This window comes from Chanos chanos, chromosome 12 (genome assembly GCF_902362185.1).
Source record: "Chanos chanos chromosome 12, fChaCha1.1, whole genome shotgun sequence".
Lineage (NCBI taxonomy): Eukaryota > Metazoa > Chordata > Actinopteri > Gonorynchiformes > Chanidae > Chanos > Chanos chanos.
The window spans coordinates 8,241,226-8,256,794 of NC_044506.1; the positions used below are offsets into that span (position 1 = coordinate 8,241,226).

The following is a 15,569-nucleotide window of genomic DNA, read 5'->3' on the forward strand; positions in this document are numbered from 1 at the left end:
CGCGAGAACTGTTTTAATTACAGTCAAAACTATCAATAACAAAGTAATTATGATATCACTGCAAACTAGTGTGAAGTGGGTTAAGATTTGGACACAAACCTTATGGTAACACTTCCCACTTTCTTCCCTGAAAATAAACGAATGAAAAATGAAAAAGGTTTCAAGGAAATCACACAACAGAGTACGGATATGACTGCCGGTAAAGGAATATCTACTTTTTCTGGTTTTAAAATAACATTCACAGAAAGAAGTATCATTCACAGAATTGGTTTGATTTCCCTCCCAAAAGCGCTCTCTCCTTTTTCAAAAAACTTTTCACCAACGTTCTAACATGTAGTCCTAACATGTTAAAATGTATTTCACATATTTGTAAGTGAGTACAGTGGTTTATAGGTCTGTAGACGTTTTAAGTCAAATATCATTTAGCGTCATCACATTAATGTCATAATATATACGGTAATAATATTCAGATATATTCACAAAATACTTGAACGCAACAGAAGCGCGTAAATGACCAGGGACGCAAACATAATATGAAAAGTCATACCTCTGTCCATGTAAAAAACAGCTATTAGAGCCATGAGAATGGTGAGAAAAGCAGCTCCACACACGCCAAAAAGAACCCACGTACACATCCGACAGGAATCTAAATACATTCATCATCGGCAGTTAATCTACAAAGAGCAAGGCTACAGTCTATTCAAAGCCATTTCAAAATAACACCTTTTGTCAGTAGCGTATCTTACCCAGTTCATTTCTTGACAGAGTTCTGGAGAAATTTCGACCACCAGTTTGTGCCAAGCATTGAAACTGGGCTGCATTCCTCCATTCCTCTTCAGTTATAAGAATCTGTGCCACGGTCGATTCACCCGAATCAGTGCCATTGGGCCAAGCTGGTTCTGTCCATCCCGATTCCTCTTTTTTACCTATGATCCAGTGCACGTGGACCTGAGAAGGCGAAACGCCCGTCACCACACAGATGAGAGGAACGTTGTAACCGTCTCCCTCCGACGGAGAGTAAATAGTGATGGAGGGTTTGACGCTGTTATCTAGAAATGACGCAAAACTTTGTTGGCAAACTGCACAAAATCAGGAAAACGGAGCACACGGGACCAGCCAGCGTTAGGTTTCGTCAACCTCTGTATATCACTGTATTACCTGAGACGATAACCCTGGATCCATTGCCGATGTACGCCATTAAGCTATGCGCAGCCAAGCAATAGTAGATGCCAGAGTTTTCCATGGTTGCCGCTGAAATCGTTCCTGTGCAACTTTTGTTATCGATTCCTGACGCGTTCGTAGTTATATTACTTTGCTCCAGTTTTCCAGTCCTGGAGTTCACTTTTAACCAGGAAATTGCATGACACTCCGTCAAGACGTCCTGAACATGACAATTCAGCTGGATGCGGCCACCACTCGGCACCTCCACTATGTCTGGCGTTTGGGTTATAATAGAATAGGAGCGAGTATCTGCAAAATACGTAAAACAAACAATTAAATCGGAGAATTATACGGTTTGTGTGCTTCTCATTATTTCAGAAAATTTTAACCATCTTTATTGTTTCCCTATTCTCGTTTGGTATCCAGAAAAAAGTAATTAATTGCGTATCGTGCGGGTAATTTCATTCTCAAAAATTAGGGAATTTTCAAAAATGCCACAAGTGCGCATAATATTTTAAACATATGCTTGGTTCAAGAAGGGAAGAAATTCTGTGACTACAACTCTTTGAATTCTTGAAGCCAATCTTTTAATATAGCTTTTAAAATATCCGTGCCAGTGTACTGGAACAGTGCTCTATTTCAGTGACAGAACAGCAACAACACCGATGAAATATTCTCATTAATGCTGATAGACACCGAGTCGAACTTTTTCTACTGTAATGAGTTGGATGTTTCAGACATATGTTCACACTTTGCCTCAGTTTAATTAGTCAGGATGTTAAAAGGAAAAAAACTTACTTTTCAAAGCATTCAAGCAAAGTAGCAGGAGCCAGACATTCATGCCGAACTTTTCAAGGAACGTTTTGGCGCCACTGCGCATAGGTTGTTTTGGTCATTTGTAACAACTGCCAACATGCAGTAAACTTCTTACTACATCTTAAGCCACTCCCACCCGTATCTGAAATTTTGATCAGCCACCTGTGGTTTCTCTTTAATAAAACTTTGAAGCCAAGCAAATATTGCGTCCGTGAACACTCCTACTGCCTGTGATGCTGCTGAGACAGTGTTTGACAGCAAGAAAACTATGTACCCATACGAGGACGTAAATATAATTTTTCCAGTTTATCAGATCTTTACAAACCTAATCATGTACACAAGTTTCTTTGAACCGCAGACATAACGTTTTCTTTGGATCAAAACAGATTAAGATGAGCCATATTTTCTTACAAATGTTTTATGTGCCCCTTCGAAAACAGCTTTAAATAATGAAAGCGCCCTATCCAAGGATATGCGTTCGGTTTTTATTGTGATCAGGCAATGTTTTCTGTCATGAGCAAAGGTTTTCTATAAATCGGACTGAGAGCAGGCGCACAGCTTCATCCGTTGAGTCGATCGCTTGCATCAACTTTCTGTGAGCATGCAAAGACTGTGGCTGCTTGCCTTGATCTAACCACACGGGCCTTGAGCGAAATGTAATGGCAGATGAGGGGTAACTGACCAAACGCCCTACAAATCTAAAAAATCTGTAAGCAGTTGTGGTTTCCCCCGACACATTTAACGGTCCACTGTCGCCTCCTTGGCGGGTAAGGGCATGCATTATGTAGCACAGGGGCCTGCATATTGAAATAGTATTTTCCGTGAAGAAACCAAGAGAACTTGGTCTGGGGCCTCTGCACACATACAGACAAGCTGTCATATTCATACAGTTGCACATCTCCTGAAGAGTTTGACTGACAAATTCCCCCACCCTCTCTCTCTCTCTCTCCCTCTCTCTCAAAAATGTATTTAACTTAAATAAAATGCACTCAATATATCACACTAACACACTCTGCCAGTTTTAAAAGAAAAAAGAAAAAAAAGTCAGTGTCTCAGATGTAAAAAATTGATTCATGGTTCATTTGTTTCTGTATTTACTGCTTTAGATGTTACAAAATAAACAAAACAACAAAAATAAAAATCAAGCTTTGTTTAATTTTTTCTTTTTCATTTTGCTTTAATGTCACATGCACAGACCTATAATTTTCACCAGTTTGTCTACAAAAGCAAAAAGAAAGAAAGGCAAAGATGCATATATAAAATGAATGATACAGACCTGAATTGGACAGGACTGTTATTTCAATGGAAAATATGTCCCACAAAAAAAGCACTCACACAAACCTGTCTCTCAGCCTGGGTCCCTCATATACACCACACACACACACACACACACACACACACACACACACACACACATACACAAAGATCGAAAGTTACAGTTGCTCAATTTGTTACAGTTAAATAATAAACCAAACATATCACTCAGTACATGAAAATATAATAATGAACTCAAAGGGCAAAGAATGAGAAAATAAGTTATAAATTTAGACAGGCTGAGGCAGAACGTCTGCATTTGTGCGCTGCCCAAAACTGGCTGGGTCCAAACAGCTGTACTGCACTTCCTGTTGAAAAACAAAACAAAACAAGGAGTCAAGAACTGTGTTGATCTGTTCTAACTTAAGTACACTTTTATCTGCTGAATTACATTTTCCTCGAAGAAGTTTATCATTGCAGTAGATGTGTAACTTACAGTTACAGATAACTCATCCTTTGTGTGCATCCCTCGTTTCCCTGGGAGAAGGGGAGAAGAAAACATTAAGATCAGTGTGTGATAAAATGGCGATGATAAACAGTATTGTGTTAAATGTCTACTATACATGTTAAAAAAGACAGAAAAAAAGAAAATTCTACTCAGCAGTCAGCAGTCTCAGCACTGAAGCCTCATATTCACTCCATGACAGCAAAGTACATATAAAGTGCTAAAAGTAGTTTGTTTGTTTTTTTGTTTGTTTGTTTTACATTTTTTGTGTGCAACTGATGGTTAATTTTATGAAAATTTCAGTGATGATTGTGTCTTGCCAATCAATATAAACTCCAAAACCAAACTCTTTGATGAAACATCACCTAAACACATAGTACTTGAAAGGAAACCACATGCACTGTTTCATCACTCTGTGAACCTGAGCATAAAAGATGTTATGAGATCTGAAAAGTAATTACAAAGAAGGGATAGAATTATATGAATCAGAACAATAGATGAGTTAGAATCTTATGAATCAGAACAACAGTAAGGTTAAATATTGCTAATTACAGTTGCAGATCAGTCTCTTGCTGTTTCATGATAGGGTTGCTTGTTAAGTTAATTTTAAGAGTGTGGCAAACAGGTGCAGATGGAAAAATCTACATGTGATAACTATACCCTGTGTACACAAATCGTTGTTCTCTTTGTTTACTGCGTATTCATCTCTTGTTGCACTTTAAAGAGCAATGTGTTAATGAAGATATTTGAACATATGTGCTAAACTTTCACTGCGATCTGATCATATTTTTTTTCATACCACGTTTTATAATACAAAGAATTAGATATTCACCGGGGACTAAAAAAACACATTTATCTTCATTCCCATTCAGTTAACACAGAGCATGGGACAGAACATTAGAACAGTTACTAACTAATATATTTTGAGGAGGTTAAACACATTCTTGACAGAGAGTATGTATTCAAAGTTATAGTAAAAGTAGACTGTTATTTTTGTAGGTGACACTGAACCTTCGAGTTTTAAATCTGTGTTTACGCAGCACAATTAAAAGCAACAGAGGCACAAAAAAAAAACCTTTAATAGACATTTCTTTGCTTTCATCCCTGTACTTTCAGTGGAGAGGAGTCTTACCATAATGCCGTTTTCTGTTGTGAAGTCCTGGGTCAGATTGTCTGTAACGATAAAAGTTTAATTACGCTTCAACATAAAAACTAACCTCAACACAACCAAAACTATTGGCATAAAGGCCAATACAATATCATTTTTTAAAATAATGAATTTATTTTTTTGTAATTCAGGATTAGATTGAGTCATATGTACAAACCGCGGTCTGGCTCTCTCTGCTGGCCTCCCTAAAAATGAAAGAACAAATGAATGACACAGTAAACAAATTAGACAAAACAGAACACAACAAAGGGGCCATCCATGAATTGATGCTAACAGTTAGGCTACGTGTTTTACTTTTCAGACATGATTTCTTTTCTTCTTTTTCACATCAAATGTCTTACTGTCTCCTCTATTTCCTCTGTCAGTTACACACACAGACCCTGTTCGACTTGTCCGAGTACCGAGTACCTAGGTGTACTGATAGACGGCAAGTTTGCCCTAATTAACCTCATCGCGGCGATGATACCTGCGGTGATACCTCCATAACACTGTAGGACTACACAAGCTGGACTCTTTTCATGTGTGGCTTTACGCTGGTGGAATAAATTGTTCAGTTATTCTCGTTCAGCTGAGTCCTCCACAATATTACAGAAACGAGACTACCTGCACTGACGCCTCGGACCAATCTCTGTTTCCTATGGTTTTATTCCTTACCTGTTGATTGGTTGTTTTATGGTGATTCTTGTTTTTGTGTAAGACGGGTATTACTTGATATTTTATGATATGTTACTATTTAGCACTTTATGATATATATTACCTATAACTCCCTGCCAGATATTATCTGCTGTTGTTCAGTTGTATGATGTGTATTACTTAACACTGTGCGTTTTGTGAATCACTTAGCACTCACTTGTGAGTTGGTCTTTTTCGAGTTGTGCATTGCAGTTTAGGTAAACAACTTTGCTGATTATTATTTATAGTTATGTGGATTTTTGTTCGTAGCATCCCCGGTTATTAACACTGCTTAAAACCTCACTCTTGGGCAGTAACTTCCACCGTCACTTCCTACGACTACCTCGCGCTCGTATCTGGTCAATTACAGCAACGTTGCCCTGAGTACATATATCTGAGTCATCCCCTTTTACAGCTGCTTGCTTGGATTGTATTATGCGTCGCTCCTTAGTCGCTTTGGGCTCTGCCAAGTAAATGTCACTATACTCAATAAGTCACATGCACTCCTGTGTAATGCAAAAATGCAAATAAAAGCTCTAAATTGTATAATTTCGTACCTTTGTTCAAATGAATGATAAGAGAGATAGCAGCGAGGATGGTGAGAAAAGCTGCCCCAGATCCTCCATAGAGAAGCCATGTACACATCCGACAGGGATCTAAATACAGTCATTATCAGTATGCAAAGATCAAGAAATCAGTATCACTACAAAATTATTCATCAGTTCATCAACATATCAACGTTGTACCTCGTCCACTTCTTGACAGAGTTTCGGAGAGGTTTTGACCAGGCAGTTCTGCTACGCACTGAAAATTGGTTTCCCTATTCCATTCCTCCTCGGATATCATGATCTGTGCCAAGGTTGATTCTGCCGAATCACTGCCGTTTAACCAAGTTGATTCTGTCCATCCTGATTCCTCTCTAGAACCTATGATCCAGTACACATGGACCCGAGACGGCTCAACTCCCGTCACCAAGCAGAAGAGGGTTGCGCTGTTGGCGACGCTATCAGGCGGTGAAAGCATTTTGATGGAAGGTTTGATGCTATTATCTACAAAAGGAAACAAGGCTACAGAAGTGAGTGGCTGCTCTGCTAATGTAACATAACCAAGAATTAGATGAGAAAACAGTAAACATAAATGAAAGGGTGATTTCTTTTGATATTATTTTCATTAGCCTACCTGTGACGATGACTCTGGATCCATTGCCGATGGCTCCAAAAGAGCTATACACACCTGCACAATAGTAAACGCCAGATTTCTCCTTGGTTGCTTTAGTGAAAGCTGCAGTGCAGGTTTTTTCTCTAGGCCGGGGTGCTGACTCAGTTTCCATTGCAACTTGTTCCAGCCTCTCGGTTCTAGGGTTCAGTTTATACCATGAGATCGCGTAACAGTATGACAAAGATTCATCAGAATGACAGTTTAGTGTGACCTTGTCCCCAGCTGGCACCTCCACGACGGGAGGCGATTGAGTCAAAAGAAGGGAAAGAGTTGCTGCAAACAAGAAAACGAACGATTGTCATATGTCAGTTTTAAAAGAACACCCAGAAAACAACAATCCCATATTCTCCGTAGTCATAAGAGATAAAAGCATTGGGATTCACGTGTGGAGCTAACGCTGTTGAGACGCGTTCATTCTGCGAGCACATTGGCTTTCAAATCAGTTTAAGCATTTAATTAAACAATAAAATCTATTTTTAAATGCTTATCTGACCAACGAAAATGTATAGAAAAATGATCTGCGAGTATCAGACACATATCCACACTCCAAGACCAAATTTCGATAGACAAAGCAAGATTTAAAAAAAAGACTTACTTTTCAAAGCAATAATAGAACAAAAGACCAGAAGCCAGGAATCCATGTTCAATGTTCCATGGAACTTTAAGCGTCACGTCTGACAGTTTATCTCAGTCATCTATAGCTTATGCAAATATGCGGTACATTTTGCTCAAAGGCTCTAACACCCACCCCTTATAGGAAATTGTGATCGGCCGTTCAAAAAAACGTACATTTTGAAGCCATTTTGAAGTCTCGCACCACTGAATGATGGTGATGATGATGATGATGATGATGATGGTTAGTACATATATATTATGATAAGACATCATTATGTCTATGTGATGACATTTTTTTAAAGTTGATGCTGTTCTAGTGCTTATGTCTCAGCTCTGAAATCAGTTTTACACTGGCCATGCTTCTCATCAATCTACAGCGATAAGACTCTTTAGAAATAAAAGACTGGGGTAAGTTTATACATATGCTGAAATAAAGTGTATTGGAGCCTACGTCATATAGACAGGAAGCGTTTTCATAAAAACAAGCATATTGTCAAACAATATTCTCAAACTTAGGGCAGGTGCACGTCTTCACGTCTTCACCTGTTGAGACGACCACTCGCAACCTTAAACCTTCTTTGATTATATGCTCTGCGACCCGCCCTTGGTTTCACCACACGGTGCTAAATTGCGCCAGAGTAGGGGTAAAGCCTGTTCTGACCTATGCGCTTCGCCCACGCTTGAGCGACCTGTTTACCGTTGCGGTTTTTCGACTGTGCACACAGTACGAAAAGTACCCTATATAACTTCTAAAAACTGAAGCAAAATGTCACTCAGAATGTGTTGTTTACAAGTGCAAGGAAATCACCATTTAGGCCATATTTTCCATGCGGAGACGAAGATGAGGCTGGATACTATATTGTAGGCGTTCGATAACACTTTAATTGAGAGAAATTTATATTTGCATATGCATTTTATGATTTTTTTCTACGCGGTTTTTAAAGGTAAAAAAGATTTTAGAAACTCATTGCTCTCTGTTATGCCAACATCCATGTTTTGTGCAGGTGCCAAATATAAATATATGTTTAGGATTTATTTGTATTGTGCATTCAAGTCCATATAAGTTGATTTATTACATTCTTCTAATATGCTGAACAAATCGTCTTGTTGATTTAAATGATCCTTCTGAATAAAAAAGCAATAACTAATAGGCCTATTTATCGTGAAGTTAAAGGTTACATTCTACAAAAAAAACCCTCTGCAGTTTGTTGCACGAAGAGAAAGTGCTTTTACTGATCCCCGTGAAGAAATTCAGTCCTCTGCATTCGACCCATCCTATACACACACACTAGGAGGAGAGAACAGCCACAGCGCAGAACCCCGGGGGCCTCTTGGTTGGAGGAAACTAGAGCACTCAGCGGAAACAGGGGACAACATGTAAACTCCACCTGGGATGGCCGGGATTGGAACCAAGGACCCTCTTGCTGTGAGGCAACAATGCTAAACGCTGAGTCACCGGGCCGCCAAACAGTAGCGGCCGCCAGTTTAAGTCAACTGCTCAGATTTATGATGTTTCAGTTGAAACATCTTTCCAAGTGTCTTTCGCATTGTGTTTCTAAAGGCGTGTTGATTAAAAAAAGTTTGCCAAGTGTCTCAAGTATTTATACAATCTGTGTCGTGGCCTAATTATTACTACATGCTCTTAACGTACGTTTCCTCCGCTTGCCACCTGAATCTAAGTATCTGAAATCTAGTGTAAGTCTGTCGGCATCTACTGTTTGGCATGTGTGGTTATTATTTAACACGATTTTGCATAGACATAGCCTCATTGTGGAAACGCGAACTAAATAAAAGTGTTTTAAAGGCCTATTTTTTAAACTGATGATATTCACAGATGCTTATTACTGATCCAAATTAATAAAATACTGTCTTTGTTAATACTGCGTTTGTATTTAAATCAGTATCTCACTAAAGTAAGAAAAAACAGCGAGTCACTCAACCAGATAAATATATAAATGTGTCGGTGGTAAAATCCTCATGTAAAACTACTGAAGACTTGTCTATTAATGGCGATTATGCATGAATTAAGGGTGTCGAGCGTTCTTGAAAGGAATACCCTAATAGCCCTCTGAGGTTAACGTAATTGCATTGCTTCAGACTGCCGTGAATGGTGCAGATATTTGATGTATAGAAACACTATGACTTATTCTTCGAACCGACTGATCTGCCACAGCCGGGCGCCAGTTTACTGATTTACGCACGCCTCGGAAATATAGCTAAGGCACGCAGCAGCACTGCCATCACTCACGAATGAGTTTGTAGTGTCTGAAGCTATACATATGAGACAGATTACGTTACTTCTAAATCTATAGGGGAAAAAACACGAATATAGCCCTTTGTTTGAACGTGGTAGAAAAGACTTAGCCACCTTTCTGCCAGCAACGGACTCTTTTCGAGGTCGGTGCTAAGCTTCAAATCTGCTTTTCCCTCATTAGGGATCTTACTCCTCCTTACAGGGGGTGTTCGTGACCTATCTTTATCAAGCTGCTGCGAACCAGAGAAAGTTGCCTGTTTGGAAGCACGCAGGTATAACATAAAATAAAAAAAGGTTTAGCTGACAAGAAACGCACAGCTGAAGAAGAGCTCAAAACAAAAAACTTTACTGTAACTTAAATGCGACCACCTCATTTTACCAGGAAATCATGAGATTTTCGTTTGCTAGTTCGGGACAGGATCAAATATTGAGAGCCTACAAGGACTGCATGCTTTCGTGTGTATTTGATGCGTAAGGAAAACAGAGGAAACCCCTTTTAACACCTTTTATTTTCCGCAAATCCATATATTATCATACTTTTTTATTTGACCGAATTTGTTTTACCTTAATGTTGGAGAGACGAGGTCGTTACCCAAACGACCCTGCAAAGAGTGACTACACGGATTGAATTCGTCATCCGTCCAGAGTGAAGGGTTCCATTTTTATCACGGACGCGCTGAAATCTTGGCACAGACTGGATTCCATAAGGAGCTAGGTCCAGTCCTTACTAGGTAATTACGATGTGACCTAACTGTTTAATCTATATGGTCTACGTGGTTTTGAGGTTTTTGTTTTAATAAATAGGGTCACACGACCAGTCAGAAAGAAAACGATTCACCTGCTGCTCCCTTGACTGAAGTGGTGCTGAGTGAAATGACGTGGCTTTGACACGTTTTGTTTTGAAGTGTTTTTCTGCCCCCTGGGGTCAAGGGGGACTTGCACTCGCACCATTTTTTCATCTTCTTAATCAGTCTGCTTTGTTTAACGGCCCCTTGATCTCTCGGTACACTCGAGGGGACCCCAGGGGGCTATCGACGTGCTTGCGAATGAAGGCCGCGTGATTGCCTCATATCTACGTTTTTGTATATGCTGCCCAGCTGGCCACACGAGGCCAGCTTCCACTGCATTCTCTGTACGTCCTTAAGAAATATGAACAAATGAATTGGTAGACTTATTTCAGTCAGTTTGCTATGCTATTTTGAGCTTTTGAGAGTGAGATATGCGAGTCATTTACTGTTCTTCAATTTTGATGCCTTTAGAAATTACACTATTTTCACAATTAAACACCATTTATACATAGAGGTTCATATGAAATATAGTTGCTAATACTAAAACTGATGTGGCAGCAAACTATGTTTAATGCACTAGAAAATTTCTATGGAATAATCATAAAGAGAGTAGATTTATCAGTTAAGAGAGCTGAACAGGTATAAGAAATTTTTTGCTTAATCACCATCAGGACAATTAAAATGATCAAATAATTCAGTGAATAACTCATAGAGCCTTTTTCTTTTTTCTTTTTTTACTGAATGTCAGATGCAGAATTGAACATTAATTTACTTTTTTAACAGATACTGCAGTTCACCCTTCAGAACTGAGATTCAAAGCATACTTCTTAAAGCTGTGATCATTGTGATTGGGAGAGGAAACGTGTCTGAGTCAAGGGAACTTTTCTGTGTGTCATATCTTGGTTAAAAAATCAAGATGAAATATCAAAATGAAATATGAAAATTATGGGGTTTTATCTACAGCAATGATGCATCGAAGAGTTTTTTCCCAAGGACAAATTGGAGTGTGAGGCATCTTAATTATAACGACAATAATCCCTTAGTGTGACACTGAGCAAAAGTTGAAATAATGTTGGTGTTTCGTGAACTATTTTTTTTTTTTTATCAATGTTGATATTATTCTCATTTTCACTTATTTATATGAATGAAAATGGCTAAATGACTCGTGAATTATTTTGGGTTGGCTGGTCAGTAGTTACGTTTCTGCGAGCAGAATTTTGGACATCATAAAAGAACTGTCACATCAGTTTCATTTTACCGTTAAGAATACACAAAAAAGCCGCTTGGACACATGAATATGTACCTGCCCTAAAAAAAACAAATTCATCGAGCAAGCCAAAAAAGACAGTTCACAACAAAAAGTTTCTGAACTTGGATTTTTCTTCTCCTCTCGTTGAAATGTCACTTTTTTAAAACATAAAAATAAAACGTATTCTTGCGTTCTTCAACATAACAGGATACTTATGTTTTTGTTTTCCATTTCATCGCTAGATGGCGCACACTACCTATTGTGCGTCCCTGTTTTGAATCGAGACGAGGCTACCCTTATCTACGGTATGGACACAATAGATAGCTACAGATGTCTGTACGAGAGGAGGGAAAGCAGGCTCTTGAATCGGCGCTAGACTTGGAGAAAAAGTCTCAGGGCTGCTAGCTTTGATATTGTTTGTAATTTGGTAAGGGGAATGGAAAATCTGAAACCTAGAGGACCTCTATAACGCCACTCGATTGAGGGGAGAGACGGTCTAAAAACTAAAACCAACCAACCAACCAACCAACCAACCTTTCGATATGTGAGTACCTAACGAGTCGTTGAATTATCACATTGGTTGCAAAACATCAACGCAAGACTTGCATGTGGCACACTGAAAATTTGAGGTAGCCCAGAAAGACCGGTGATATATCTGTTATTTGTTAGCGCTGTAGGTTCTGTGTTCCTTATTTTAAGAAAACATGCTCCCGTGCCAGTACACTGACGCACGAAAACACGAAAGGTTAGACTTTCAGCTGCATTGTTAAGTCCATCGACTTGGTAAATTTCAAGTGATTAAAGCTTAGGTTTAATTAGCGGTATTGTTTTAAAAAATGTGGTCGTAACTTATTGCGAATTGAACAGTTTTAGCTGAACTTTGGAAAAGCACGTGCCTCTTATCCCTACACTGTGGTTGCTTTGGAATGTTTGGGATGGAATGTAGACAATGTTTTCCATCCCTCGTGGTGTTTCATGCCTTTTTTTTTTGTAAGTTATGCAAGTCGATCAGCACCATAGAACAAGAGAACGTCGCGCTTTATTGTAAAGTTTAACTGTACATTACTGCTTGTAGCCGAAAGAGAAAGCAACCTGGCCTATTCATCTTTTATCCTGTTTTGCTTCGTGCGGGTGCATTGAAATCCCTTTGGATAGGCTGTAACCTACTTTTCAAATGATTTACTTGGTACCGACTGTCAAAATTGTTACAAAGATCAAATTCAATCTGCTGACTTCATTATAATTTCGTTAAACACACTTTTTGTCATGTAATAACACTATATACTAACTATTTGACTAGGCCAAACATAAATTTGTTAGTATTATTATGGAATAATGTACAGTACTGTGCAGTGCGCTGTTCTGTACTTGTCTTTGTTCTCCTGTTTTTGGCTTACCCGCCGGTTGCAATCATTCACGCTGCTTGGACACGGCAGAAACAAGTGGTGATTTGTACAGACTGAAATCCGCAATGGTCAAGTTACCGTGGATTTCGGAGAAAGAAATCAGACATAGTCCAAGCCGCCTATTATTTGACCGGTGGTTTTTGTTTTATCAGGTGGGGTAGAGTTGAGTTAAAGAAAAAAAATGTGCAAAGCTGTTTGCCCCCATGACTGGAACATGAAACCACCTTTTATATCCTCTCTGACAGGGGAAAAAAATATAAATTTCCTTAGTCATCACTTGAAATATCCGTTTTAAAAGTCAGCTATGGAGAAACTGAATCCAGCAATAGAAGAGAATGATTCTAGGTCTTAGGTGGACAACAAGACAGTGAATATAGATGTTCATATCATTTCTATAATCCTTGTAGACAATCATAGGCATTGGAGTCTATAAGCCTTTGCTACTAGCTTACTAAAACACACCTGATAAAGCTACTGAGGGACATGATGGGTAAAAGAATAGCAAGTATACAACGTTAGGGCTTCATCACATGCCTGTATAGCCCATGGTTTCAAGCGAGGGGGGTTGCAGGTTGACAGAAATGTGTCTTCTGAACCTTTCACTAAGCTCACACTTACATGTCAGAATTTGTACATGAATATTAGTGGGGAAAATGCAAGCATGCAGGTACACACACACACACACAGGTCTGTCGTTGCTACTCCGTGATCTTGCCTATAACCTACAGTCCCCAACATCACATGCATATCGACACATGCAGAAAATAAACCTGAGTCTAGCGTGACAGCCAGATCTGCTGTAACCATGGCAACCCCACAGGGGCCGCAGCGTGGGGATGAAAAGCGTTCACTGGAGTTTATCCGAGCGATTTGCACCCTGTATCTCTACATCTTCCTGTCTATCTCTTTGTCTCTCTCTCGCTCTCTCTCTCTCACACGTACACACACATCAGTTCCACAGCCTGGAGGAAGACCTAAGTACTATTCTCTTAAGTCTACAGAGGGGAGATCACAGGCACTGTTCCAAAATAGGTATCATTTTAATGTAAGTTAGCATGTTGGTATTGTCCTCTGTCATTGTTAGCAGGTCTTGGCTATAGTATTGGCTTTCTCTTGTCTCTCTGGTAGGGGATGTCTTAATCTGATGTCTCATCATGCTTTCTGATTGCAGCCCTCTACAGTGAGGACACCTGTGCTTCATGTCAGTCTATTCCTGGTCAACTTATCTTCCTATGGTTTTAGCCAGAAAAAGATCTGCATTCACTTGAATGGTTTTCATACTTCCTCTGAAACTTGTTGATGGAGATAGGCCTCACAGCAAGCTATGCACAGTAGTGTGAAACACCGTGGTATTTCTTAGTAGAGGGCTTATTTTAACGCTACCCTGTTTCGTTAACCTTTTTCTTACCGCTTCTTCACTTTTCCTCATCCTCGCTTTTCACATGTTCACTGAAACGAGAGCATGTGCGAAATTGCTCTTATAGGGTGGCTGAACGATATTTGGTCAACATCAAAGGGGCGTGTCCGGGTTACTTTAGGCCATCCCTCGTCTTTTCATGTCTGAGACCGTGTCTCCTTTGGGCCTCATTAATAATGAATCCGATGCCTGGTTGCTTATGGCGTTGTGTGACGCCTGGACCCCTTGGTCTACTTCAAAGTGCAGATTTTGTGCCATGACTGTCAGCTCTGCTTTGATTAACACTGCTGTCACTGCCCTTAAGGTGGCTAACTCTCAGGTTTGAATTACAGAAACCCATCTGCCTTTGTTTGCTTTGTAGCCCCTCACCTGGGGCGTCTTTGGGACATTCTTATGTTAGCATGTCATTTGAAAGCATGGTATAGAAGTAGAGTTCACTGGTCTGTTCAACAGTAATCTCCATTTAGGTGTTTTCTATCTGTCGGGATGCTTATGACGTAGACCATTCTGAAGGGGCCCTCCAGCGTGGACCTAAATACTGGAATTATTAGTGTCTTTGCGACAAGGTGTTTTTTTTCCCTTCATGAAAGACATCCCGGTAATTGTAAACGGCTTACGCGTATGTAGTGTACATAAATATTGGGTTTGGCTGCAGTTGCGTACATGTGAGTTCTGTTATCTTCAACTGTCAGCTTTACTTATGTAAGTTCACATGTTCTCTCTCACAGCCATCCAGTGGTTAAATATTTGTTTGTGGTTTGGCTGAATGTGCCTCCAAAAAAGATAAACTGTTTGCTTTTCCAGGCCACGCTCAAAGACAATGTCCCTAAATGGAATATCTTATTATTATCTGGATGGTTTTTAGTTCACTTGTGAGTTTAATCTAAAAGCATTGGTTTTATATTGAGAAAAGGTATGTGGAGTGGGGGGGTGGGGTGGGGGGTGGGGGTAGGGTTCAGGACTGGATTCACACCGTCATAGACACCTTTAAATGAATTATGCAAAGTCTGCAGATGATTTCCAGAGATCTTGCGATCTTTTGTTGT

General features: G+C 39.5%; 1 long non-coding RNA gene across 1 annotated transcript; it reads right to left on the bottom strand.

Moving 5' to 3' along the window:
* Positions 1–4,897: 4,897 nt before the first annotated feature.
* On the bottom strand, positions 4,898–6,188 carry LOC115824925 (uncharacterized). Its single transcript, XR_004025743.1, has 3 exons — positions 6,134–6,188; positions 5,062–5,089; positions 4,898–4,909 (listed from the first exon to the last, which is right to left on the bottom strand). It is a non-coding gene; the product is annotated as an uncharacterized LOC115824925 (long non-coding RNA).
* Between the last annotated feature and the right edge of the window lie 9,381 nt (positions 6,189–15,569).